Source organism: Taudactylus pleione, unplaced genomic scaffold (assembly GCF_031769625.1).
Source record: "Taudactylus pleione unplaced genomic scaffold, aTauple2 ptg000652l, whole genome shotgun sequence".
NCBI classification, from domain to species: Eukaryota; Metazoa; Chordata; class Amphibia; order Anura; family Myobatrachidae; genus Taudactylus; species Taudactylus pleione.
The window spans coordinates 4,872,163-4,893,958 of NW_028285054.1; the positions used below are offsets into that span (position 1 = coordinate 4,872,163).

The following is a 21,796-nucleotide window of genomic DNA, read 5'->3' on the forward strand; positions in this document are numbered from 1 at the left end:
TGAATTATAGTGCCCACATTCGCATTGGTAGCATAGGCACCTGGTTTAATACAAGTCACAGGTGTATTTGTACCTGCCCTGCAATAGGTGCAATAATCACCCCTCTTTACTGGCATATATGCCCCATCTTGGTGGTCTGCATGGGCCACATTTGTATGAACACGCCCTTTCTTAACTTGCCCCCATGAAAATGCCCCATCTCTCACCCATTCCGCCATCCACAGTGTAAGCAGGGCCGTACCAAGGGGTGTGCAAGCGGTGCCCCCACACAGAGCACAGGGCTCTATAGGTGACAACATAGCTGCCCCATGGTCCTAGCTTCTGGCTAGCAGGGTGCCTGGGATAGCAGCCTGCAGCTAGGATCGCTGCAATCTGAGCAACCAATCAGAGAATCTTCAGGATGCTCTGGTCAGTGCTGCACTTACAGATGCAGGCGGCCCCGCCCCCTCTACACGACATAATGACGCCATGTGCTCAGGAGGTGGGGCCGGCACAGGCTGCACTTGAGCCCTGTTATGTCACTGGTTGCAAGGTTTGATCTGTTCAAAATGAGTGCAAGTCTGCACAGCCACATATGTGTGCAGTCGCTTTCTCAGCATGTGCAAATTCACGTAAGAATCGCCACACAGACTGACGTAGTGCTCACTCTGCCTTAGCCCCAATGTGAGCTATAAAAGGGGCGTGTTATACCCATTAGCAGGAGAATAGGCAGAGGTTGCACAAAACTAGGCATTTATCAAGCCTTCTAATGAGGTGGTTAAGTTTCCCATAGAAACCAATCAGCTTCTAGTTATCATTAGAATGTACTAGATTAAGTGAAAGCTAGAAGCTAATTGGTTGCTATTGTCAACACCTCCACTTTTCCTCTTTAAAAGGTTTCATGCATCTCCACCGTAATGTTATAGCATAAAATACATCACAATAGAGAACAATGATCGTAAGAAAATTCAAAGCAACATTTCTTATATTCTCTAATTCCAGATGAATCCTTTGCTTTAGTGCTGCACACATGGTGATGATACTGTTATATAAGTAGTGGATTGCATGTGTCTGCATTCTGAGAGGCGAATGCAGGCAGCAGCGGCTCTGTAACTGAATAGCTCTGGGCACTTTACCTGAAGGAACAGTCCTGCGGCTAGTTGAATCTGCCCTTTTAGAACGTTGATTTGGGTAATATTGTGCAAAAATACAGATACATTACATGAGTCTGTAGCTCGGGAGCTTTTTATATCACTGGGCTTTTATTATTCTTCACTGACAAGAAAAAAACAACTTGATTTTTAAATGAATAATAGTAAACGGTAATGGGTGATAGTGGACACCCCATTTAAAGGATTATAAAGGAAAGATTCATATTAAACTAATCCTAAACTGAGGTATTGTTTGCTAAGCAATAATCATTAATTAATCAAATATATTTCTTTGTGGTTTCAAACTGCAAACGTCTTCTTTTAGGTATTTCTTTTCAATGATAAACTGAAATTACATTTTTCTTTATTGCAATTAGTTTGAAGCAGATTCTGCCACCCCCCTTCTCCCTAATTTGGCCAGTGTATATTAATTAATTGTATACAAAAAGAATGAAAAAAACCAGTAGAGTGTTGAGGTGAGACCGTTCCTTTATTATGATGGGGAAAATGGCGGGAATGACATGTAATCTAAGTGGCATTAACTGCTTTAAAATATGAGGAATCGGACAACTATTAACTAATCACTGTCAAATGGAATTTATTTTGATATCTGTTTCTGAAATTTATATTTTACAGAAATGTTATCACTTTATGTTCTCACTTTTGTGCCACACTGCACTTAAGCTGTGTACACACTGTGTCGATGGCGGATCCGCCGACACAACGGTCGATCAGGTAAGCTATACAGACGTACCAATCGGCTACTCGATGTATGTTCCCTGACATCACAACTGTCCACCCAGTTGAGCTGTAAGTCACCAGCGGTTCCTGCAGCAAGTGTACGGGTGGTTGGCTGACTGCCCGTGCACACAGACAGATGCACCACTATATCTGCATATATATCGGCCATCTGCTGTGCTGCAGAGCAGATGCGATATGTTTGTGGTACAGACCCACCGATGCGCTCGCGTTATTTCGGCCGTTTGATTGAATGGCTGATATATCACCCAGTGTGTACCCATCATTATTTATCTGTCCCTGTCTCTATACTGTATTTGCCTTAGTTGCCTATTCTTCCGGAGTCTCCCAAATCTTGGATGGTGCTCCTGGTCACCAGGAAGAGCACTAAAGTCTCCTGGAGGCTGATCTGCGTCGCACGGCTCTACCCACTTCCCAAGTAACATGGGTGGTCTGGATGGTCCGATGATGCTATTCGAGTTGAATCGCTTCATCGTAGCCAAGCCCACGGCTTTATTTGAGAAGTGAGCAGCGCCGGGTGGACGTTATTCAGCCTCCCAGAGACTTGAATGCTATTTCCGATGGTCGGGAGAAGCACTAGGCCCCTCGCACTGCTTCCCATGCCGCACTATGCCCCTTGAATGCATGCCTCCCCACTGTGCCGCCTGCCTGCCCCCTCAGAGGGGGAAGCCTGAAAGTCGGTAAGTATGCTCTTGAAAGCACAAATGTTACTATTAGCATATTCTGAGTGTTATTAAATGAATGGTATGTAGTCAAAATGGTGACATTCTATGTTAAGCTGAGTACACGTTAGGCAATAACGACAATTTGACGTTTTGAGCCAAATTTGAATGACATATCTTCTGCATTGTCTAGTGTGTATGCACTTTTGCGCACTCCCTTGTGTCGTTCTTCGTACTGCGTGGCAGATGTGACGATTCAGCAGCCAACGGCCTGCTCCTAGATGTGGCCACTGAACGATATATCGTGCCGTTGCGCGCTATAACCTTCTGTGTGTACGGGTGACCAATGTATCGTTACACTGGTTGTTCCGTTGGCCACGATCCAGGATCGTCTAATGTGTACCCAGCTTTAGGACTAACGTGTGGGTACGGTTAGGCTGCGCTCACGGTTCAAATGCGCTAAAAACAGTGTCGACATGCCGACTGTTGACCTGCACACTGTCGACATTCTGTATATGTAGACATTCTGATGTCGGCATTCTGAACGTGAACACTTTGTACCACACCCAAAATGAATGTATCAAAATTGCAAGCCCCAAATGCCTTAACAGTAACAAAAATAGAGATAACACAATTTCAATAAAACATGGCAGGAATTTTCGTACGTACATTTATATGCTTTTTAAAAGTAAACAGACTGTTTTGGCATTTATCTAAAAGATAAGGATATTGCCGTATTCATTTACAACCTTTAAATCCCCGTCATTGACATTTATTTGTTTAAAATTCAATGTGTGCCTTCCTAAGCATCTTTTTTTTTTATTAATGTAAGCAGGCTCAAAGCGTTGGACGACAGTCAAATTTAAAAAAAAAAAATCACTGTGTTATTTAAAGGGAACTGCGAAGTTATTATTAGAACTTTGCCGTAAGCAATTCCTCATGTACAAAAACCATGGGTCAGTGGCTGGAAAATCAGCTGGTGTACGAGTGAAGGTTTCCAGCAGAGGAGTCGTCATGTATATAAAGAAACATAATATACAATGTTCTTGGCAGCCCATCTTGTATCTGCTACATTCTGCATTTCCCAGCAGGTGCTGCTGCAGTTCAACTATACACACAAACTGCACATAAGCTGTATTATTTATCAGGCCATAGTGAGATAATGTACAATATACTGTATGTAGGAAAACAATGCATGCTGAATAATCAAACAGGAAAGTCCTGTTGTCTATGACACTGTGAAATGGTAAATTCTATATTTATTATAAGCTTTGCATGCTTCAGAATGTTTAATTAATTATGCAATGCGTGCTTTCATTTTCCCTTTGCGTGTTTTAGGGGGCAAAATTAGTCGCTCCTACATGACTGATCTTTCATTTTCGCAGCCAGATTGTACAATTTTGTAATGTACTAGTTAAACTGAGGGGGTGATTCAGCGGTATGCAGTGGGGAAGCCGGCGGACGTAATCCCGATGGCCGGCTTCCCGACTGCTTTATCTAGTGATCGAAGTGATGCCGGGTGCTGAGGGCGGACAGCCACGGGGGGGGGGGGGGGGGGGGATATCTTTCTTTTGACTACATATATTTTTCAGCGCTTTGCCTCTGACAGGTTAGCCACCCCTGGGCTCAGTAGTCACAGCAGCTGACATTCTGTGGTCTTTCAAGACAACGCTCCCTTACTGTGGTACCACACCCCCCATGATTAGGCCACGCCCACAATATTACTGCTTCTTGAGGGAAGGGGGGGGCGCATTTTGACTGCTCACACTGGGAGCCTCAGACCCTAGAAACTGCCCTGATGACACCCCCTGTTGCATTTGCGATCCCAGCACTGCGACCGAGGTCACAGGCTAGGATCACCATCACGACCATTGGTCGCGATGGTGGACGACTGGCCAGCTTGCGAGGTCAGGAAACTGTCCATGGACGCAGCCCGTCCCTGTCCCTGCCCCGATCCTTAAATACCTCTGCCTTTCATGCAAGTAGAGGTGTAGCAGGGGCTGTGTGCGATCAAGCAGGACCTTTTCTGCACATTCACAGAACGGTTCCAGCGCACACGCAGATTCCTGATCATCTGCAATCTGCGTTCTGCTTTGTACTTACATGCGACGCTGAATCAGCCCCTTAGAGCACATTTCAAATTGTTTAAAAAGTTTACATATTTTGGCAGTCATTCGGAATATATGCTATTTTATTTTGGGGGATTATATTGGATACAATGGGCATTTTTCCATTAGAAGCCATTTAAAATGGACCTGTCTGATGCTTTTATTTATATACCTAGAAACATATAATTTGACGGCAGATAAGAACCACTTGGCACACCTACAGTAGTTTGCCCTTTTTTTTAATCTTTTGGTAACCTCAAACCCTGTGTGATCCTTAGTTCTTTGTAAGGATATCCTTATGTCACATCAGCTGATGGGGTCACACAGAGAAGGAGATCACTGATCAGCCGTCTGGTGCAGGGAAGTTTTTCTTTTTAATTATTTTGTATACCAGGGGCAGGGGGCTAGGGCAGAAACAGAGGGAGTGGGGTGGGGGGGAGCAGGGAAAGGAGAGTGGGCAGGGAGCTGGGCTGCAGCTGTGGGCCGAGGAAGACAGACAGGAACCAGGGGGCCTCATGTGCAGACACTTTCTCGCTGTTTTTTTTTTTTTTTTAAATACAGGGCGGGATGTACTAAAGGAAAAATGCAGTAAAAACTCAGTTTTCGGGATTTTTACCACATTTCCATATGTACTAAGCCCTGGCCACCCTTTTTTCGGCACAGAGCGTAACGCCAGAAAAACCTGGCATTACCCTATAGAAGCCTATGGGCTTCTTACCGCACCCTGCACCCGATGGTTCGCCGCCCCGCCGTCGCCCAGCGCTGGTCCCCACTCACCTGTACTCCATTGTCACCGGCCCTCGCTCCTCCTGGGTCATCCACCTCCTCCTCCTCCTAATCTTCTTCCGGGTGCAGGGAGGAGGAGGAGGAGCCCGGGGCTTCCTGCACATGTGACCAGCAGGAAGCTCCCGGGGCTTGGAGGGGACGGGGTCCCACGAAGAGCCAGTCACCCGGCGTCGGCTATTTTGCCAAGGGCTACTCTTATCCCAAGAGCTGTCCTTTGCGATACTAATCACATATGTGATTAGTAAGGTTGCGGTGACTGGCAGAATGCTCACCGCAACCTTAGCACATCCCACCCACAGTGAGAATTGTGCGCGGGGGAATACGCAGGAACATCGTTTTCTTGCAAGCTGTGTCCCTGCAAGTGATTTTTTATAACATCAAGTGATATCTCCTGAATTCGCAATGTGAATTTAGGTGAAAATATCACACTATGGGGCATATTCAATTCCAGGTGAAAAGTCCCTTTTCGTATGCCGGACTTTTGGCCTACATCGCTGGTTTTCAATGAGAAAAAGTATCGCGCTCGTCCCCGCTTATCCCCGTATTCAATTAAAATCGACGAAAACGGGACCCGCCGAATTCGGACCTGGCGAAAAGTCCTGTCAGATTTGGGGAAATCAGCCTGACACCCCCCAAAAAGATGCACCGACATTGGGGATCACTATAGATACCCCCGAAAGCCCTGCTGAAGGTATTTGGGGTACTTAAATGCTCTCAATAGCTGCTTATTAGCGTCTTTGCAGAAGTGGTGAAGAATAACATTTAGCAGTTTTTTTGCCTCAAAATAAGTAGTCCCAGCAAATTTGGGGTACATGACAATGGGGTCTAGCATATTTTTAAGTTGCTAAAATGTAGTTTTAAAAATCTTAAAAAATCCACCTTCCGCAAGCACCTGCAATTTTAAAAACACCTGGGGTATAGTTAGGGACCCCCCTGGAGTCTATTTTGCTAGTTTTTAAGTTTGTTTCCCAACTTTGGACTTTTTCACCCTCAAAATGAAAGTACTTTTTTGGGGTGATCTAAAGAAGTTTTTAAACTTTTTTGGATGGATGCAGTTTACCTTTGGGGGACTGTCCCAATGATGCAGGGGGTTTCCGCAGCTTTACACCCCAAAACCGCAATTCTGCACTTTTTTTCAACACTTAGTCATAGGCAAAAAAATTTTGCAGGTCCCATTGCATCCGTCTCCCGTCCTCGCTCTTCGTAATTGAATATGGAGGCAACTTTTCGCAAGCCAAAATCACGTCACTCGCGATGCTTTTCCACAGAAACTGACTTTTCGCACCTAATTGAATACTGCCCTATAATGTGACACTACAATAAAATGCAGTAGGTAGTAAATATGCCCCATAGTAATTATTACATAGCAGTGATCAGTGAGACCCCCATCAGCACTGACATCGCAATATAATACTTTTCATGATCAAAAGTTCATGTGATTGTATGCATGCTTGCAATTATGCATTTTTAAACATATTTGAAAATGAAAGTTGTTAAACCAAATGTTGCTTGAGCTCGTTAGAATTGTAAAGATTTGAGATAAATTTGTAATTTGGGTGCCGATTTAAGAGGCTAACGGGCATAATTATCAATATTTCACATTATTTTAGTATCACTTAAATGTCTTAAAGGGCAGTGATGTGCGGTGAGATGAGGCAGAGCCTCTCCTGTCATACTTCGGAATACACCAGAGTTTTGACTCTAAAAATTACAAGAAAAATTTAAAGAAAATATTATAAATATCTAATCATTTTTATAGTCAAAGCTCTGGAGTAAAAAGTGAATGGCAGGTGAGGCACTGCCTCCCTTGTCTATCTTTTCTGCACATCCCTGATCAAAACGCTCCAAATTTCCAGCACTATATACTGCTGCACCTTTGTATAATGCCCCTTAGTAAACTAAATAGCCCTAAAAAGTATTCCAAATCGCCATGATTTGTGGCCATGAGGAATGCTAATTATAAGAGCCTTAGCACATTTTATAATAAATAGGGCCCCATTTAACAACAAGACATAACCCCTGTAGCACTTGCTAAAGTGGTTATGTCCTCCATTCAATATTTAACAAACAACGGTAAATGTAGCTTATCTGCAGTTTGTCACTGTACCGCTTACACCATCTATAGATGGTGATAGCAATACGACCTATACGGTCCCCATCAACAGCCTTTCCGGCTTCAGCGAAACCTTCCAAGTATTGGTGAAAGTGCTATGCGCTTGTGCAGACTCGCTATCGTGTAAGACACAACAGCCCGCGCTGACGGCAATAGGCTGCCAACAACAGAGAGGAGGATGCCTCCAAGGAGGGGGACGTCGCTGGGCCTTGCCGGAAGGGTACGTAATGTTAAATACCACCGGCATATTTGTTAGTATCATTGCCATATTAAATGAAATGTGGTAATAAGATTAGTTGTTAAATGGGGCCCAATGCCCTAAGGGAGCGTGTTAGTTTGCTTATGCACAGCAGACTTCCTGTCTTTCAGTCTATTGAATGATGCAGACTTTGGGCCTCTGTCTGTGCACAATCGCAAATAATGTCCCAATTTTAGATTTTTGAATTGTCATGGAATTTGTGACAATTTGAATAGTAACAAGTCAACTGACATACAAACAATAGAGTAAAATAATGAGACAATAGCTTGCGTAGGAAATGTAAATGCAGTGCCGAGCATCTCCAGTTCTGTCACATTACGGGGGTGATCTAGTGTTGCACGTAAGTGCAATTGTGTGACATAAAAGTGCAGTTGTCGCACTTTTCATGCTCACATCTTGCATCTGTATGTAGGGTTACACATATCAAGCCATTGTGGCCCCTTGTGGTTGTGAGGGTGGATCAGGGATGTTATCATAGAAGTTCATTACAGTTTCGGAGATCCCTTAGAGATGCATCTTATTAAGTGATTGTTCACTTAATATCTTTAAATATTTTAGTTACGGTCATACATTTTGCACCTGCCATAACCAGGAGCAGGATCGCTGATGAATATTTCTTCATCTTTGCCCCAAACGCGTCTATATACAAGAATGTAGACATATTCTAGCACAAACAGGGCATATTTACATAGAGCTGCAATCAGGCCCCATATGTATTGGCAAATGCTACTAGTAGGATACATTTAATTTGCACCTTTTATGTTTGAGGGTCCCTTAAAGAATTTCTCCAATTTAGAGAGCATATTACAATGCAGTAATACTGATGTCTACTGTTCATTAATATGATGTATACAAGCAGTCCTCATGTCCGTTAGCTCATTACATACATACTGCGGCTTGGGAAGATATTGTTCTGCGCCCGGTTTGCCCTTTGCTGGAAATATAAGCCATAAATAGTGTTGGCCTTTTGCTTTTATGACACTTGTTATATGTTACATGTCAGTAACTGCGGTTGTAGAGACATATATGGGAATATTAGCAATACCCGCGTTAGCCACATACTACCTCCCTCTGTTTTCCTTCTTCTCAAAAGCAAATGTTATACTTATGACTGTCATTGTTATGCTGTCAGCTCACGAAAGTATCCTACAAATAAAGGGAACTTCGCACTAGACATAGAGGTTATCTGTATCTAAGGAAACTGTAGGTCAGGGAATGCTGGTGCTTGGCTGTGGCTACTAAGATATTCCTAGCACTCAGTAAAAATAAAGAAGCAGGAGTATGGATGTATGCCGTTAGAACATGTACCTAGAAATGCGGTGTACATTGCAAAGAACAGCTCTCCCGATAAGAGCTGTCCTTTGTGATGGCTCTGGAGAGAGGGGCTTCCGAATTTAACACCCAGAAGTTCCCTTTGGCGTCCTTCTACGCATGCGCAGAAAGCCGTGGGCCGTGGGGGGTGATAGGTGTCGAAAAGAAGCCCCTGGCCCCGCCCCAAAATGACATCATAGCCCAGCCACGCCCCCCGCAGAATGCAGGCATTCAGCTCCCTCCCGGAAAGAGGGAGCTGAATGTCGGCAAGTATGATATGGGGTATGTGATAAAACCCCTGAAAACTGTGTTTTAGGGGGGTTTACAGCATTTTCCCCTTTAATGCATCTCCCCCAAAGTCTGTAAAATGACAGAAGCTGATTGGATGGTACCTGATCTTTCTCCACTTCACCTCTCCCCAAGGGGTTTATTTACTAAGCGTTGGGTTCTCAAACCCAGTGTTTACGATCATGTTTATGCCAGAAATTTAAAAGGGCAATGTTTTTACATGCTGTATTTTGCTAGTAAAATAATTTCCCTTTAAAATTTCAGGCATTGACACAATCCAAAGCGCCAGGTTTGAGAACCCCACGCTTAGTACATAAACCCCCAGGATACTGTCCAACAGTTTGTCTTATGGTAGAATAATTAAAGACCATTCAGTTAATGCACCAAAGACAACATATAAATGCTGGTCCAAGGTATTAGTCATAAGGCCAGCATAGGCTAATGGATTTTAATAAATATTGTTTGCAGAAGAGGATGACGCTGGGTACAAGTGGCAGCTTTCATTTAAATTAAGTGATCTAAGACTTGTATGGATGAGAAGACTATTAATTGAGAATGCTGAACACAGGGACAACAGGCCATGGAATAAAAATGCATGTACAAGAAGGCAATCTGAGGCATAGGGATGAAACTGCCCATTTTGCTGTCAAAGCATATGGACATTGCTGATTTATAAGTATCACCTCTTTACCCCATGTCACTGATTTCTAAGGCCTAAAGAATGATTTTCAAAGTTGCAAATTAATGGAGCATGGATTGAGGCAATTAGAATTGTTCGGTCTTTGTTTATGTACAAATTAATGTGCTGTAGCAGGAAGACCAGTAAATGGTAAAATAGGACTAACATTTACTTTATCATGTCAGATATAATAATAGATTTGTTTTAAACAGTATACTTTCATTGTTACATGTAAGTTTTCTTTAACTATCCCAGTGCAGAAACTTTGATCTTATTTTAGGAATCTTATCAATTATCGTTATTGAATGTCACCAAAGCTAACAATCCCGAAATTATTTAAATCATAAAAAGTACACTATGTAATCACAGAAGTGGCCTGAATAATTGTGTAACAGAGCAAATGTTAAAAGTATTTGTTGCCGTTAAAGCTAAGTGATGTTTATTTTATTTATTTATAACCAGTCATTTATATAGCGCACACATATTGTATTCCGCAGCACTTTACAGAGACTATTTGGCCATTCACTTCAGTCCCTGCCCCAGGGGAGCTTACAATCTATGGGCCTAATTCAGACCCGCTCGTGAGCGCTAAGCACTCGCAAGCGGGTCGATGTTGGCCAAGTGCGCATGCGCACGACTGAGGCGGTTCCATCGTGCGCATGCGTGAGACCCGAATAACGACGGCCAAGCCGTGTCTCGCGCCAAAGGGGGCGTGCTGTCGATGGTGAGTGACAGCACGCCCCCTTTGGTGGGCGTGCCAGGGGCGTGGCTGCCCAGACGGAGGCGTTCCCATGGGAATGCCTACCGTCTGGGGCCGGCCCCACTGACATCACAAGTGATGTCAGTGGGAATGCTTTTGGCTCTGATAGACCCGAAAGCACTCCAGGGCTTGCGGAAACAAGACCCTACCGCAAGGGGTGGTTACCCACAGCTATGTGAGCGGCCAGGAGGCCGCTCTTAAATTCAGAGGGACAGCCCTGATTCAGAGCGAACGCTCTGTCAGAGCGTCCGGCTCTGAATCAGGGCCTATATTCCTTACCACATGCCCACACACATACACACTAGGGTTAATTTTTGTTAGGAGCCAATTGACCTACCAGTATATTTTTGGAATGTGGGAGAAAACCGAAGTACCCAAAGGAAACCCACTCAAGCACAGGGAGAATATACAAACTCCACACAGTGGGGATCCTCCGGTGATGCTGACCACTGACCATTACACAGTCTGTGTTGCCCCAATGATGCTACATTTTTGCTGAATACGTAATTATTAGTGATGTCATAAAATGACAAAGATAACAATATATATCACAAGGCCAGCATTGCAGGGGAGCTGAGCATTGTTACAGGTTTATTAAAAATGATTGTCAATGTCTCTAAACAGAACGCAATTCCTTATAGTTTGCCTATTCTATAATGGCCAAAGCAACCTGACACACTTGGGATTTCTGTATGATAGTTGGAAACAGTTTTTAAAAACAAAAATTTCAATCAAGTGATGCGGCTTTTCATTGAGCAGGAACTTTCTATAAAGAGTGCAACAATGCAAAAAGCTTTCCAGAGCTTTACAACAGTGGCTAACTCCATGTTCAGATGGCACTGTCACATAGTAGTCTAGGGCCTACTAATCTGTATTGTTTTACAGATTGGTCATTCAGATTCCTTCCCAGTAGCCTGTACTAGTGCATGAGCAGCCTAATAATAATAAATTAGGCTTCTACTTTGTGTGCAACTTAAAATCAGCCCTTTAAGCTGCATGTCTAAACAGTTATGCCTCAGGTATGGGCCTAGTTCACACTCACCCGCTCTCCTGGAAGGTGAGGGAGACTCATGTTTTTTTTTTCATGTAGTCGCATGTTCCCCAGTATCTCCCGCATCATGCCCACTTCCCAGTGATGTGGACAGGATGGGGAGATAATACCGGTAATCGCAGGTCCGTAGGGAGGGAGCGGGGCCAATATGACAAGATTTGCCACATTTTGGCCCCACACCCCATGGAACTGCAATTTTCAAAATTTTGTCGAGACAAGGACCTAATGACTAAAGAGCCCAGCAAATCCCCCTGCTGTGGTCATCGTCATCTTGTCTAAAGGCTACTCCCGCGGAGTCTGCCTCTGCCCACGCCAATGTCACTGCACAACATAGCGCAGAAATGGCATCCCACATAGGACAATTCCAGGCTCAGTAATGTGCTTAATTTAATTTGCAGAATTCTGGATGGACAGGATATTATCTGGACACCACCACATCTCCCCGTAGCACTATATCTTTGTACATATAAAGGCAACCAGTTGTAGATCACTGTATAACCAGAACCACCACTGCAGCTGGTGTGTGCTATAGAATACATGAAATCTTTTTCTCAGCTGGCTGTTTTAGCTTTATTTTCTGATCTGTGATTTATATTCCGTGTCTACTGATCTCCTAATAGAACAAGGGCCAAATAGAGCATGCAAAATGGGCATAAGATGTCTGCTGGGGAGAGTATCAAAAATTCATGACTGTCTGTCAACAATTGTTATTATGTACAGGGAGCTAATACAGTGCAACTAGCAGCAGTGCAGAGCTTACAGTACATCACTATCAACATTACGATCCATACCATGGAATAGTAAATATTAATGAGGAAAGCAATCTGCTATATGTTTCCCTATGGAAGCCTTGATTAAGAAAATATGTGCACTTCTATAACAAGGTTACCTGTATTGGGCCTAATTCCCGGTCACTGAGGATGAGCCGGCAGTGCGGGGAGAGTCTCTGAAGGTAGCTGAGTGTCTCCAGGAGTGCTGAGCATGCCCCCAAAGTGATGAAAACAGGGACGTGCCGTGAGACCACACCCCCTTCCCGCAAGGCCATGCCATCTTTTCCAGCACATGCAGGACTCCGTTCGGCGCACTGGGTGACACTGACCCCCGTGACGCCACTGTGGGCACCATTTATATAGCAACAAAATAAGAAATGTTTCCTATTTCATGAAAACATTTTTAATACCAAATAACAATTAATTCATATTGCCCTTTTAATATGATCTATCAATAATAATTCTCTCTAAACAAAATGAAACAATTTCCCACCCCTAAATACATATATCCCCCATAAGAGAATTATCAATGTTATCTGCCTAATTCACTACGGCCTAATTCACATTGGGCCTGATTCATTACGGATCGCTATTATGATCGCAGCTACGATTACGCACGCAGGTCTGCTGCCAAAATATGCTAATGGCTGCAATCGCAAAGCCAGTATAGAGACGCCCAAAGCCAGCATAGAGATGCCCACTACCGCTTTCTCACATCCATAATACCTTGCAAACCTGTGTATACTTCGGTACCATCGAGTAACATCGGCCCCTCACGCACAATTACAACAGGTCTGACCTTACTCAGAAATTGCTAACCTCGTCGCACGCAGTGACTACACAAGCTGCGTATGCCGTCGCAGTGGCTAATTTATGCAGGACAGCACGCCTGCATTTCTCCGACCACTCCCCCGTCACCACCCCCAAACGTAGACCTGACATCGCTCACTCTGCGATGGCTTTGTATCTGCGTAGGTAATCGCAGAGCGATCGCAGTGCTAACTCACACACACGCAGTGCGCACCATCGCCCGATTTGCGTACGCGGTTGCAAATGTGATCCATGATAAATCGGGCCCGTAATGATTGCCCTCAGTATAAGTGCATTCTAAATGAGGAGACAGCTCATACAGCATTCTGCAGAAAGGGCTGTCTGTATGCTGGCACCAGCTAGCACCACTGCAAGTCCTCATGAACCTTCATGTTCTTGTTATTAGCATAGAATGTCACTGACATTAGGAAAGGAACTGCCAGCTATGGGAAATGATCAGACAGATCAGTGGGGAGCTATAAAATGAAGTATTCCTGGAAGAATTAGATAGAAATGTTATATACACTCTGGGTAGTTTTAAAGCAGTATTGGGTTAGAGAATGTTTAATACATACAGGGACGCTTTAACACTTCCTCTGCTACATTCAGCCCTGAAAGTGATTTTACAATCTCAGATGCATAATTCAGGGTCAATGTTTTTCATTCTCTGTAGTGAAAGTGTCACCGCATAAAACAGATACAGGCATAGGGCCTGATTCAGCAAGGAACGCAGTTGCTAATACGCACGCAATCTGCCGATTTGTTCGCACTACGCAGTGCGCGAACCGGCCACTGCGATCGGAACTGAGATCGCAGTGGCTACGCAGACCCATCGCAGAGTGATTGACAGGAAGTGCCATTTGTGGGTGGTGACGGGGAGGGGGGGGGGTCGGGTGAACGCAGGCGTGCCAGGGCGTTACAGGAGCGTGCATAAATTAGCCACTGCGATCCCATACACAGCCTGAGGCCCCGCAGCGTGCGCTGAAGTTACTGTAGCAGTTCCTGAGCGAGGTCTGACCTGCCTTAACTGTGCGTATGGGTCCGATGTTACTCGATGTTACCGATTATTTTGCTATGTTGCCAAAGTATACAGATGTGAGTAAGGGGAAGTGGGCGTCCTTATGTCAGGCTGCGATCACAATGAGAATGCAAACATTTGCATGTTACCGCTGATATTAGCAACTGCAATGCGTACGTATAAGCAGGATTGCGATTCTTGCTGAATCAGGCCCGTAGTCTTCAGATCAACCTTTACAAAGAAGATACAATGGTGGAGATTTACAAAGCAGCAACTTTGCCAAACTTCATGTATTCCTGCACATTGATGTGCGGCTTTTAAACAGTGCGATTTACAAAAGGCCAAACCACACATACGAGGGTGGATCCAAAAGTGTGTGTCCTGACGTAGTAGTGGATGTCTCCCCGTATTGATTTTCTGTATGTATGTATGTATGTATGTATGTACGTACGTACGTACTAGAGGTCTTAGCAGAACACTGTGGACAATTACAGCACAATTCTTTTATTTTTGCAGATATTGAATAATAAACAGAACAACGTCACTAAAAGTTGAAAAATGGAGAAGACTGTAATTCAAGCTGTCAGTAAATATCTACAAATGAGGATGACGCCTACTGACATTCACACTCAGGCTCAAGGAACACATTCGTGAGAAGACATTTGCGTCTGATGACGATGTCATAACTGCTGTACAGGACTGGTTTGAGGACCAATCACCGGACTTTTTCCTGAATAAAATCAAGAGTTTTTAGCATCGATGGGAGAAGTGTAGACTATGGGCCTGATTCATTACAGAACGCAACTGCGATTGCAATAGCGATTACGCACGCAGTCTCACTGCGATAGTTTGCTAATCCAGTGGTGGAACTAGAGAGTGGTAGGCCCAGGTGCAAGAATATGCTTTGGGCCCCCCCTATGCAGTGCCCCCAGTAGTGCCCCTTATACAGTGCCCCCAGTAGTAGTCCCCCTTATGCAGTGCCCCTAGTAGTAGTCCCCCCTATGCAGTGCCCCCAGTAGTAAGTCCCCCCCTATGCATTGCCCCAAGTAGTAATCCCCCCTATGCATTGCCCCCAGTAGTAATCCCCCCTATGCATTGCCCCCAGTAGTAGTCCCCCCTATACAGTGCCCCCAGTAGTAGTCCCGCTATACAGTGCTCCCAGTAGCCACCACCCCCCCATACAGTTCCCCCAGTAACGGCGCCCCCTATACAGTGCCCCCAGTAGTGCCCCCCTATGCTGTGCCAGTTCCCGTGCTCCCTTACACACACACACACAAACAAACACAACTTACCTGAATCCCCGCTCCTGCCGCGACCGCCGCTGTCCGCTCCTCCCGGCCCGCTCTGCACTATGGGAGAGATGTCATGATGTCTCTCCCATCACCCACTGTGGGGGGACCTGGAAGGTGGTGGAGCTCATGAGTGAGCTACAGCCGGCTCCCTCCGTGGAAGCAGCGGCCAATGAGAGTCTGTCTGCACTACACTTGTGGGGACACTAGTGACGGGTGCAGAGACGGCTATGGGCCCCTGCACCACAGCGGGCGCCAGTGCAAGCCACCAGCTGCACCACCGCTAGTTCCGTCACTGTGCTAATCAACTGAAAAGCTATGCCATTGCAGCACAACATAAGAACGCCCAGTTTACTTTACACACATCTGTAATCCTTAGCAAGACTGCAAAACCATCGGGAACATGGAGTACCATCAGAGACTCACACACACTTGCACAAGCTCTCACCTTACTCAGGAATTGCTAACCTCGTCGCACGCTATGAGTACTCAAGTTGCGTATGGCATGGCAGTGGATAATTTATGCACGCCCATGCAACGGCGATCAAACGCACTGGCACGCCAGAGTTTTGCCCGATCCCCCCCGTCACTTCCCACAAACGGCACTTCCTGTTAATCACTCTGTGATGGGTCTGTGTAGTCACTATGATCTCAGTCCCGATCACAGTGGCAGGTTCGCGCACACGCACTGCAATACATCCTCATGCGCAGAAAGCTACAATCGGTCAATTGCGTGTGTAATTGCAGTTGCGATCAGTAATGAATCACGCCCTATGTTATTTGAGTTTAAATTTCTCAGTTATTCCTGGTCAGGACACCGACTTTTGGATCCACCCTCGTGAAAGTGCAGGTTTAAAACCGCAACCAAAGTTTTTATGCATGGGTGGTACTGTATACGACCAACCATTCTGTGTATTAAGCGGAGATTTTCCAAGCTTTAGTGGGCATATGCCACAGTGGTCCTGACTGGTGAGAGAGCTTAAACCACATGTTATTTGAGCTACGGTATCTTGTCTGTAAGAACAGGAATAATTAAACAAATGAATAAATAAATTAAATTAAAAAAAAACCTCCCTTATATTTTCTCAGAGCCAAGGATCCGATCCAGTCCTCTAGTGGGTAATAGAAAAAATGATCAGGCCCTTTTAACTAGAGAGTACCTTCCCAATACTGAAAAGCAAGTGCCAGCATTAACATGGCCACCTGTGCATACTTACAATCTAAAGGAAAAGTTACATCGTGGACAGCAAGGACACAAATGGGCATGACAGAAGGTGTGCGCGTGAGGTAAGCATTAGTGAAGACTGACTGGGTGAGGAGCAGCGCAGGAGAAGTCTTGTACTGCAGGAGAGAGTGATTACAGGGGAGGAGAGGCTGAGCAAAGTGATTAAGCTGGGATGTATTATGTGAATATTGTCAGTGATATACGAGGGGAACGTCATGAGACATTTCAGTAAGTTTTTGCACTGTCACATGGTCACATAGGAGGAGTCAAATTAAAGTGGCGGCATAATCAAAAAAATTATAATCCGTTATAATTTATGGGACAGATTGTTTTGTTTTAATGCTCCTTTTCCTCACAATAGAATATTGTATCTGTATAAACTGTATACTACCTACTGCTATCTCCTGTGCTTCTCCTCTTTTCTGTAATATGTTCTTAGATAAGTCTTGTTTCTTTTTTTAGTCTGTCAGCAACCTTATCGTGTATTGTGTAGAGATGTGCGCTTGACCCTGTGTTTTGGTTTTGGCAAATCCTCCCTCAGGCATTTTGGTTCAGTTTCGTTTTGGATTTATTTAAAAAACTGATAATAACAGCTGAAATCATGTAACATCAACAACAGTAATTTCCAGTCAATTTTGACCAATTTTGGCAACAGAAATCACCAGGAAGGGACTGACACGCAATAAAAAATATGCAAGAACCGGTTTTTAGATTTGCGGGAAGACCCGAGCCGGGAAACCCAATAGTGATCGGAGTTGGGAATCTGGCCCTGATTCAGAGCCGGACGCTCTGAAAGAGCGCTCGCTCTGAATCTGGGCGCTTTTTTTTTTGTGCGGCCACCCACAGCTATTGCGAGCGGCCAGGATGATGGTCGCGATGGTCCAGACCATCGCGACCATCGGGCTTGCGATAAGACCCTTGTGATAGGGTCTAGTGGCCGCAAGCCCCAGAGAGCTTCTGACTCAAATAGAGCCGGAAGCTCTCCCACTGACATCACTTGTGATGTCAGTGGGGCCGCCCACAAATGGCAGGCGTTCGCTTGGGAATGCCTCCGTTTGTGAAGCCACCCCCCCGGCCACGCCTACCAAACGGGGTGCGCTGTCACTCACTATCGACAGATCGCCCCCTTTGGTGCAAGACCCGGAGTGACGGAGCACCCGTCGCTAGCCGGGTCTCGCGCATGCGCACGACGGAGCCGGCTCCGTGGTCAAACATCGACCTGGTTTGCGAGCGCTCAGCGCTCGCGACCGGGTCTGAATCAGGCCCTCTGTTCGACTCGGAACCCCAAAGTTCGGTTGTATTCGGTTTTCAGCAAAACCGAACCGCTCATCTCTAGTATTGAGGTGGACTTATGTGAGATAGGTCTTAGCTTCACATGTCCACACAGCAGATAACAGGCATTGTTCTCATACAGTAGTACCCGCCTTCGTCCCCATCTTTCTTCACCAATCATGTCTGACCACCCTTGTATGGGCCTTCCCATTGGGCCGTTCTGTGGAGGGCCAGCCTGCTAATGAAGTCACTGGCAGAGGATACACATTATACACACACACACAAGATTCCAAGGTTGACAAAAGGGTGCCTTCAATGCAATCCACTGGCTGAACATTACAATAGCCGATATTCATTAAGTATGATGCAAAAAATTTTGAAGCTTTTGGAAAGAAGAGATGAGGACTTTGTAATTGACAAAGCAAAATACACAATGTTTATGTGATGTTTCTTATCAGCCCTTTGTCTAGCCAAACACTGCAAAGAGAAACTAAATCAATGTAACCAGTAAATCTATTGCTGACTGCAACCTCTGGTTACTTCTAAGCAGTTTCAGCACACATCAGTATGCAATAGGGAATAAGGTTACTACAGTATAGCATAAGCTGCTCATTTACTGCTCATTTCCTTGCAGTTTTTGTGTTTTGTCAATAACATTTATTTTTAGATGTACTTTTCTCTAAATTTCAATTGGTCGCGCGCTGCTATTTGAGGCAAGATAAATATGTTGTTAAAATAAAATAATAATAATACTCTCCCGGAAGTTGCGGGAGGCTCTAAATTTTTCGGGTAACCTCCCCCCCCCCCCCCGCACCCCCGGAATGGTAAGCATTTCTTCCGCATTCCTTCCCACTTCCTAGTGAAGTGGGCAGAATGGGGAGAAATTCCGTGACGATCGCAGGACTCAGTGTAGGGAGGCGGGGCTTAATGATGCAATTCTTTATTAATTGCACCATTTGGCCCCTCCCCTATTTAAATTTGAGCCAATCGCAGCAATTTACTGTGAGGAGGCGTGGCTTAATGGTGCAAATTGTCAGGCCCCACCCCCCGACGCCACCCTTCTGCTTCTCCTCCCTGGGCTTGTCTCGGGGAGAGAAAAACAAAGGTAGGCAAGTATAATAATACAGTCTGAACCAGATAATATATATATATATATATATATATATACATATACACTGTATATATAATGCAGCTGTAATTCCAGATGCCTACAGCGATCGTAAGACCTATGCAACTGTTCACCCGTGTTCTATGCTGAATGTATCTATACGATCGCACCCCCTTCCCCCCCCTCTGGCCGTGAGAGCACCCATCATAACTAGTAATGACACTTACACCTACCCCATGCTGCAGGGGCGATTTAAGAGAGGAGGGGGCCCATGCGCAGACTACTTTGCGGGTGCCCTCTCCTCTGTGTGGCGCAGTAGACTCTGGCATTACGCCAGACTCTAGTGTCCATGTGCAGGTCTCCGGTAACATGGCTCTGGAGACACCTCAAATGCGCATGCGCAAATCGCCGGGGAAGAATAGCCACCGGGGGACTCCAGAGAGGTAAGTATTAAACATGGGTGCAGGGTACCTGGAGAGGTAAGTATTAAACATGGGTGCAGGGTACCTGGAGAGGTAAGTATTAAACATGGGTGCAGGGTACCTGGAGAGGTAAGTATTAAACATGGGTGCAGGGTACCTGGAGAGGTAAGTATTAAACATGGGTGCAGGGTACCTGGAGAAGTAAGTATAAAACATGGGTGCAGGGTACCCTGCATCCATAATAGCTAAGCCAATGCCACGCTGGGTCTAGAAGACAGAACTGAAAATGGCATCCACAATCCATACGCACAACTCTACACAACCATGAAATGACCACTGGATGTTTCTGTTATGAGCGAACGCCCCATTGCTACCCAGTTGCCAACCAGTAATACCCTTTCCTCCATCAGGAAGAAGCAACAGAGATGCGCACGTCTCAGAATGGCTCGCAGCCGCTGTAAGTTGCGCACGTCCGCAGAAACGCTCGCGCCTTTCGCTAAAATTCAGAGAGGCGCGTGACTCCGGATCACGGCCTATGTGTGTAAATATATGTACATCTGAGCTGCACTGTATGCAGTGAGTCACTTCTACAATGCGACATGACAGTGGTTGTTGTGCACCGGTTCCATCTTAGCTCCCCCTCTGCCGCCCTCGCGTTCTCCTTCTGGGCACACTTGAATAAGCTGGAAAGATGATTGAGAATCCCATACAAATATATTTAAAGCCATGATTAAATGTTGACTGCAAACACAGCAATGTGAATATGAATCATGCTTCTCGGGTTTACGGCAATGCAGGTCTCATGGTACATTTTAAATCTCACATGATGGATTGGATCTTAGTGCCCATGAAATAAAAATGAGCGTGTTACAGTAAATCCTACACAATGATACTTAGCAGTAATCTATATAGAGGGGAGGAGAGAAAAAAAAAATCACTTCTCCCTGGAAATATGTACTTAATATTCCATTATTCTATATGATTTTCATAGTCTGAAAATGTGACTATATGTATATAACTTGCACACGATATTAGAAGAGATAATTTAGAAGCACTTGTCACTGATCAGTATACAGAACATTAATAGAACCATTCACTCTGCTTAAATAGCTGCATTACTGTAGGAACTCCTAAAGCACATGAAGGCTTGAGCTTGCTATGACAAGTGACATAAACACCTGCCCACCGACCAGACAGCTTCCACATCAGAGTTCAGATTCGGTCAGAGTGCAAATCTAACATACAGTATGGTAGTATAGTGTAATTAAGTAGAATTAAATAGATTTAGTCAAGAGAAAAAATATATATAAATATATAATTGTAGATGTGCGGTTCGGTTCTCCAGAAATCCGAATTCACCAGAATTTCGAGGCTCAGGACAGATCCAAGTCGCAGTTCTGATCTTCTCACTGTTCAGAATTCAGATTTTAAATCCGAATTTTGAGATTTGGATTGCAAAAATTACTTGATTTTAGCTGTTTTTAAAAACTATTTATCAATGGAAAAAAAAAAAACAGATCCACGAAGATAAGGCGGATACAGGAGAGGAACATGCCCAAAGTATGATTGTGCCAAATTATGAGATGTTAATACCTGATACAATGCTGTACTTGGATCCAAAGCTTAATATCCATGATACATGTTTAATCATTAATGCGATTTGAGTAATGAGTGATGGGGTCAGGGCTGTTATATGGTGGATTCACCATAGTCTTTCCACTGCATTACTCATTTGTACCATATGATATTAGGAGAAGAGGCTGAGGTAGAGTATGGACACCAAAGGCCTCCATTTTATATAGTACCTTGGCTATAACCTTGTTGATGATGGGAGATCAGGGGGATTTCTAATAATAAGCTATTGCAGCCCTTGTTGCCTACATGATATCACTTTTAAAATATTTTCAAAGGCTACATTATGTTCCCAATCTGCCCCTATGTGTTACAAGGTGCTAAGTAGATGTCTGTATAATGTG

The 21,796-nt window shown here is 44.7% G+C and overlaps 1 protein-coding gene across 3 annotated transcripts in view; it reads right to left on the bottom strand.

Moving 5' to 3' along the window:
* Window positions 1–21,796, bottom strand: part of MDGA2 (MAM domain containing glycosylphosphatidylinositol anchor 2) — a 918,945-nt gene that overhangs the window by 185,995 nt on the left and 711,154 nt on the right. The gene's annotated exons all lie outside the window — the stretch shown is intronic.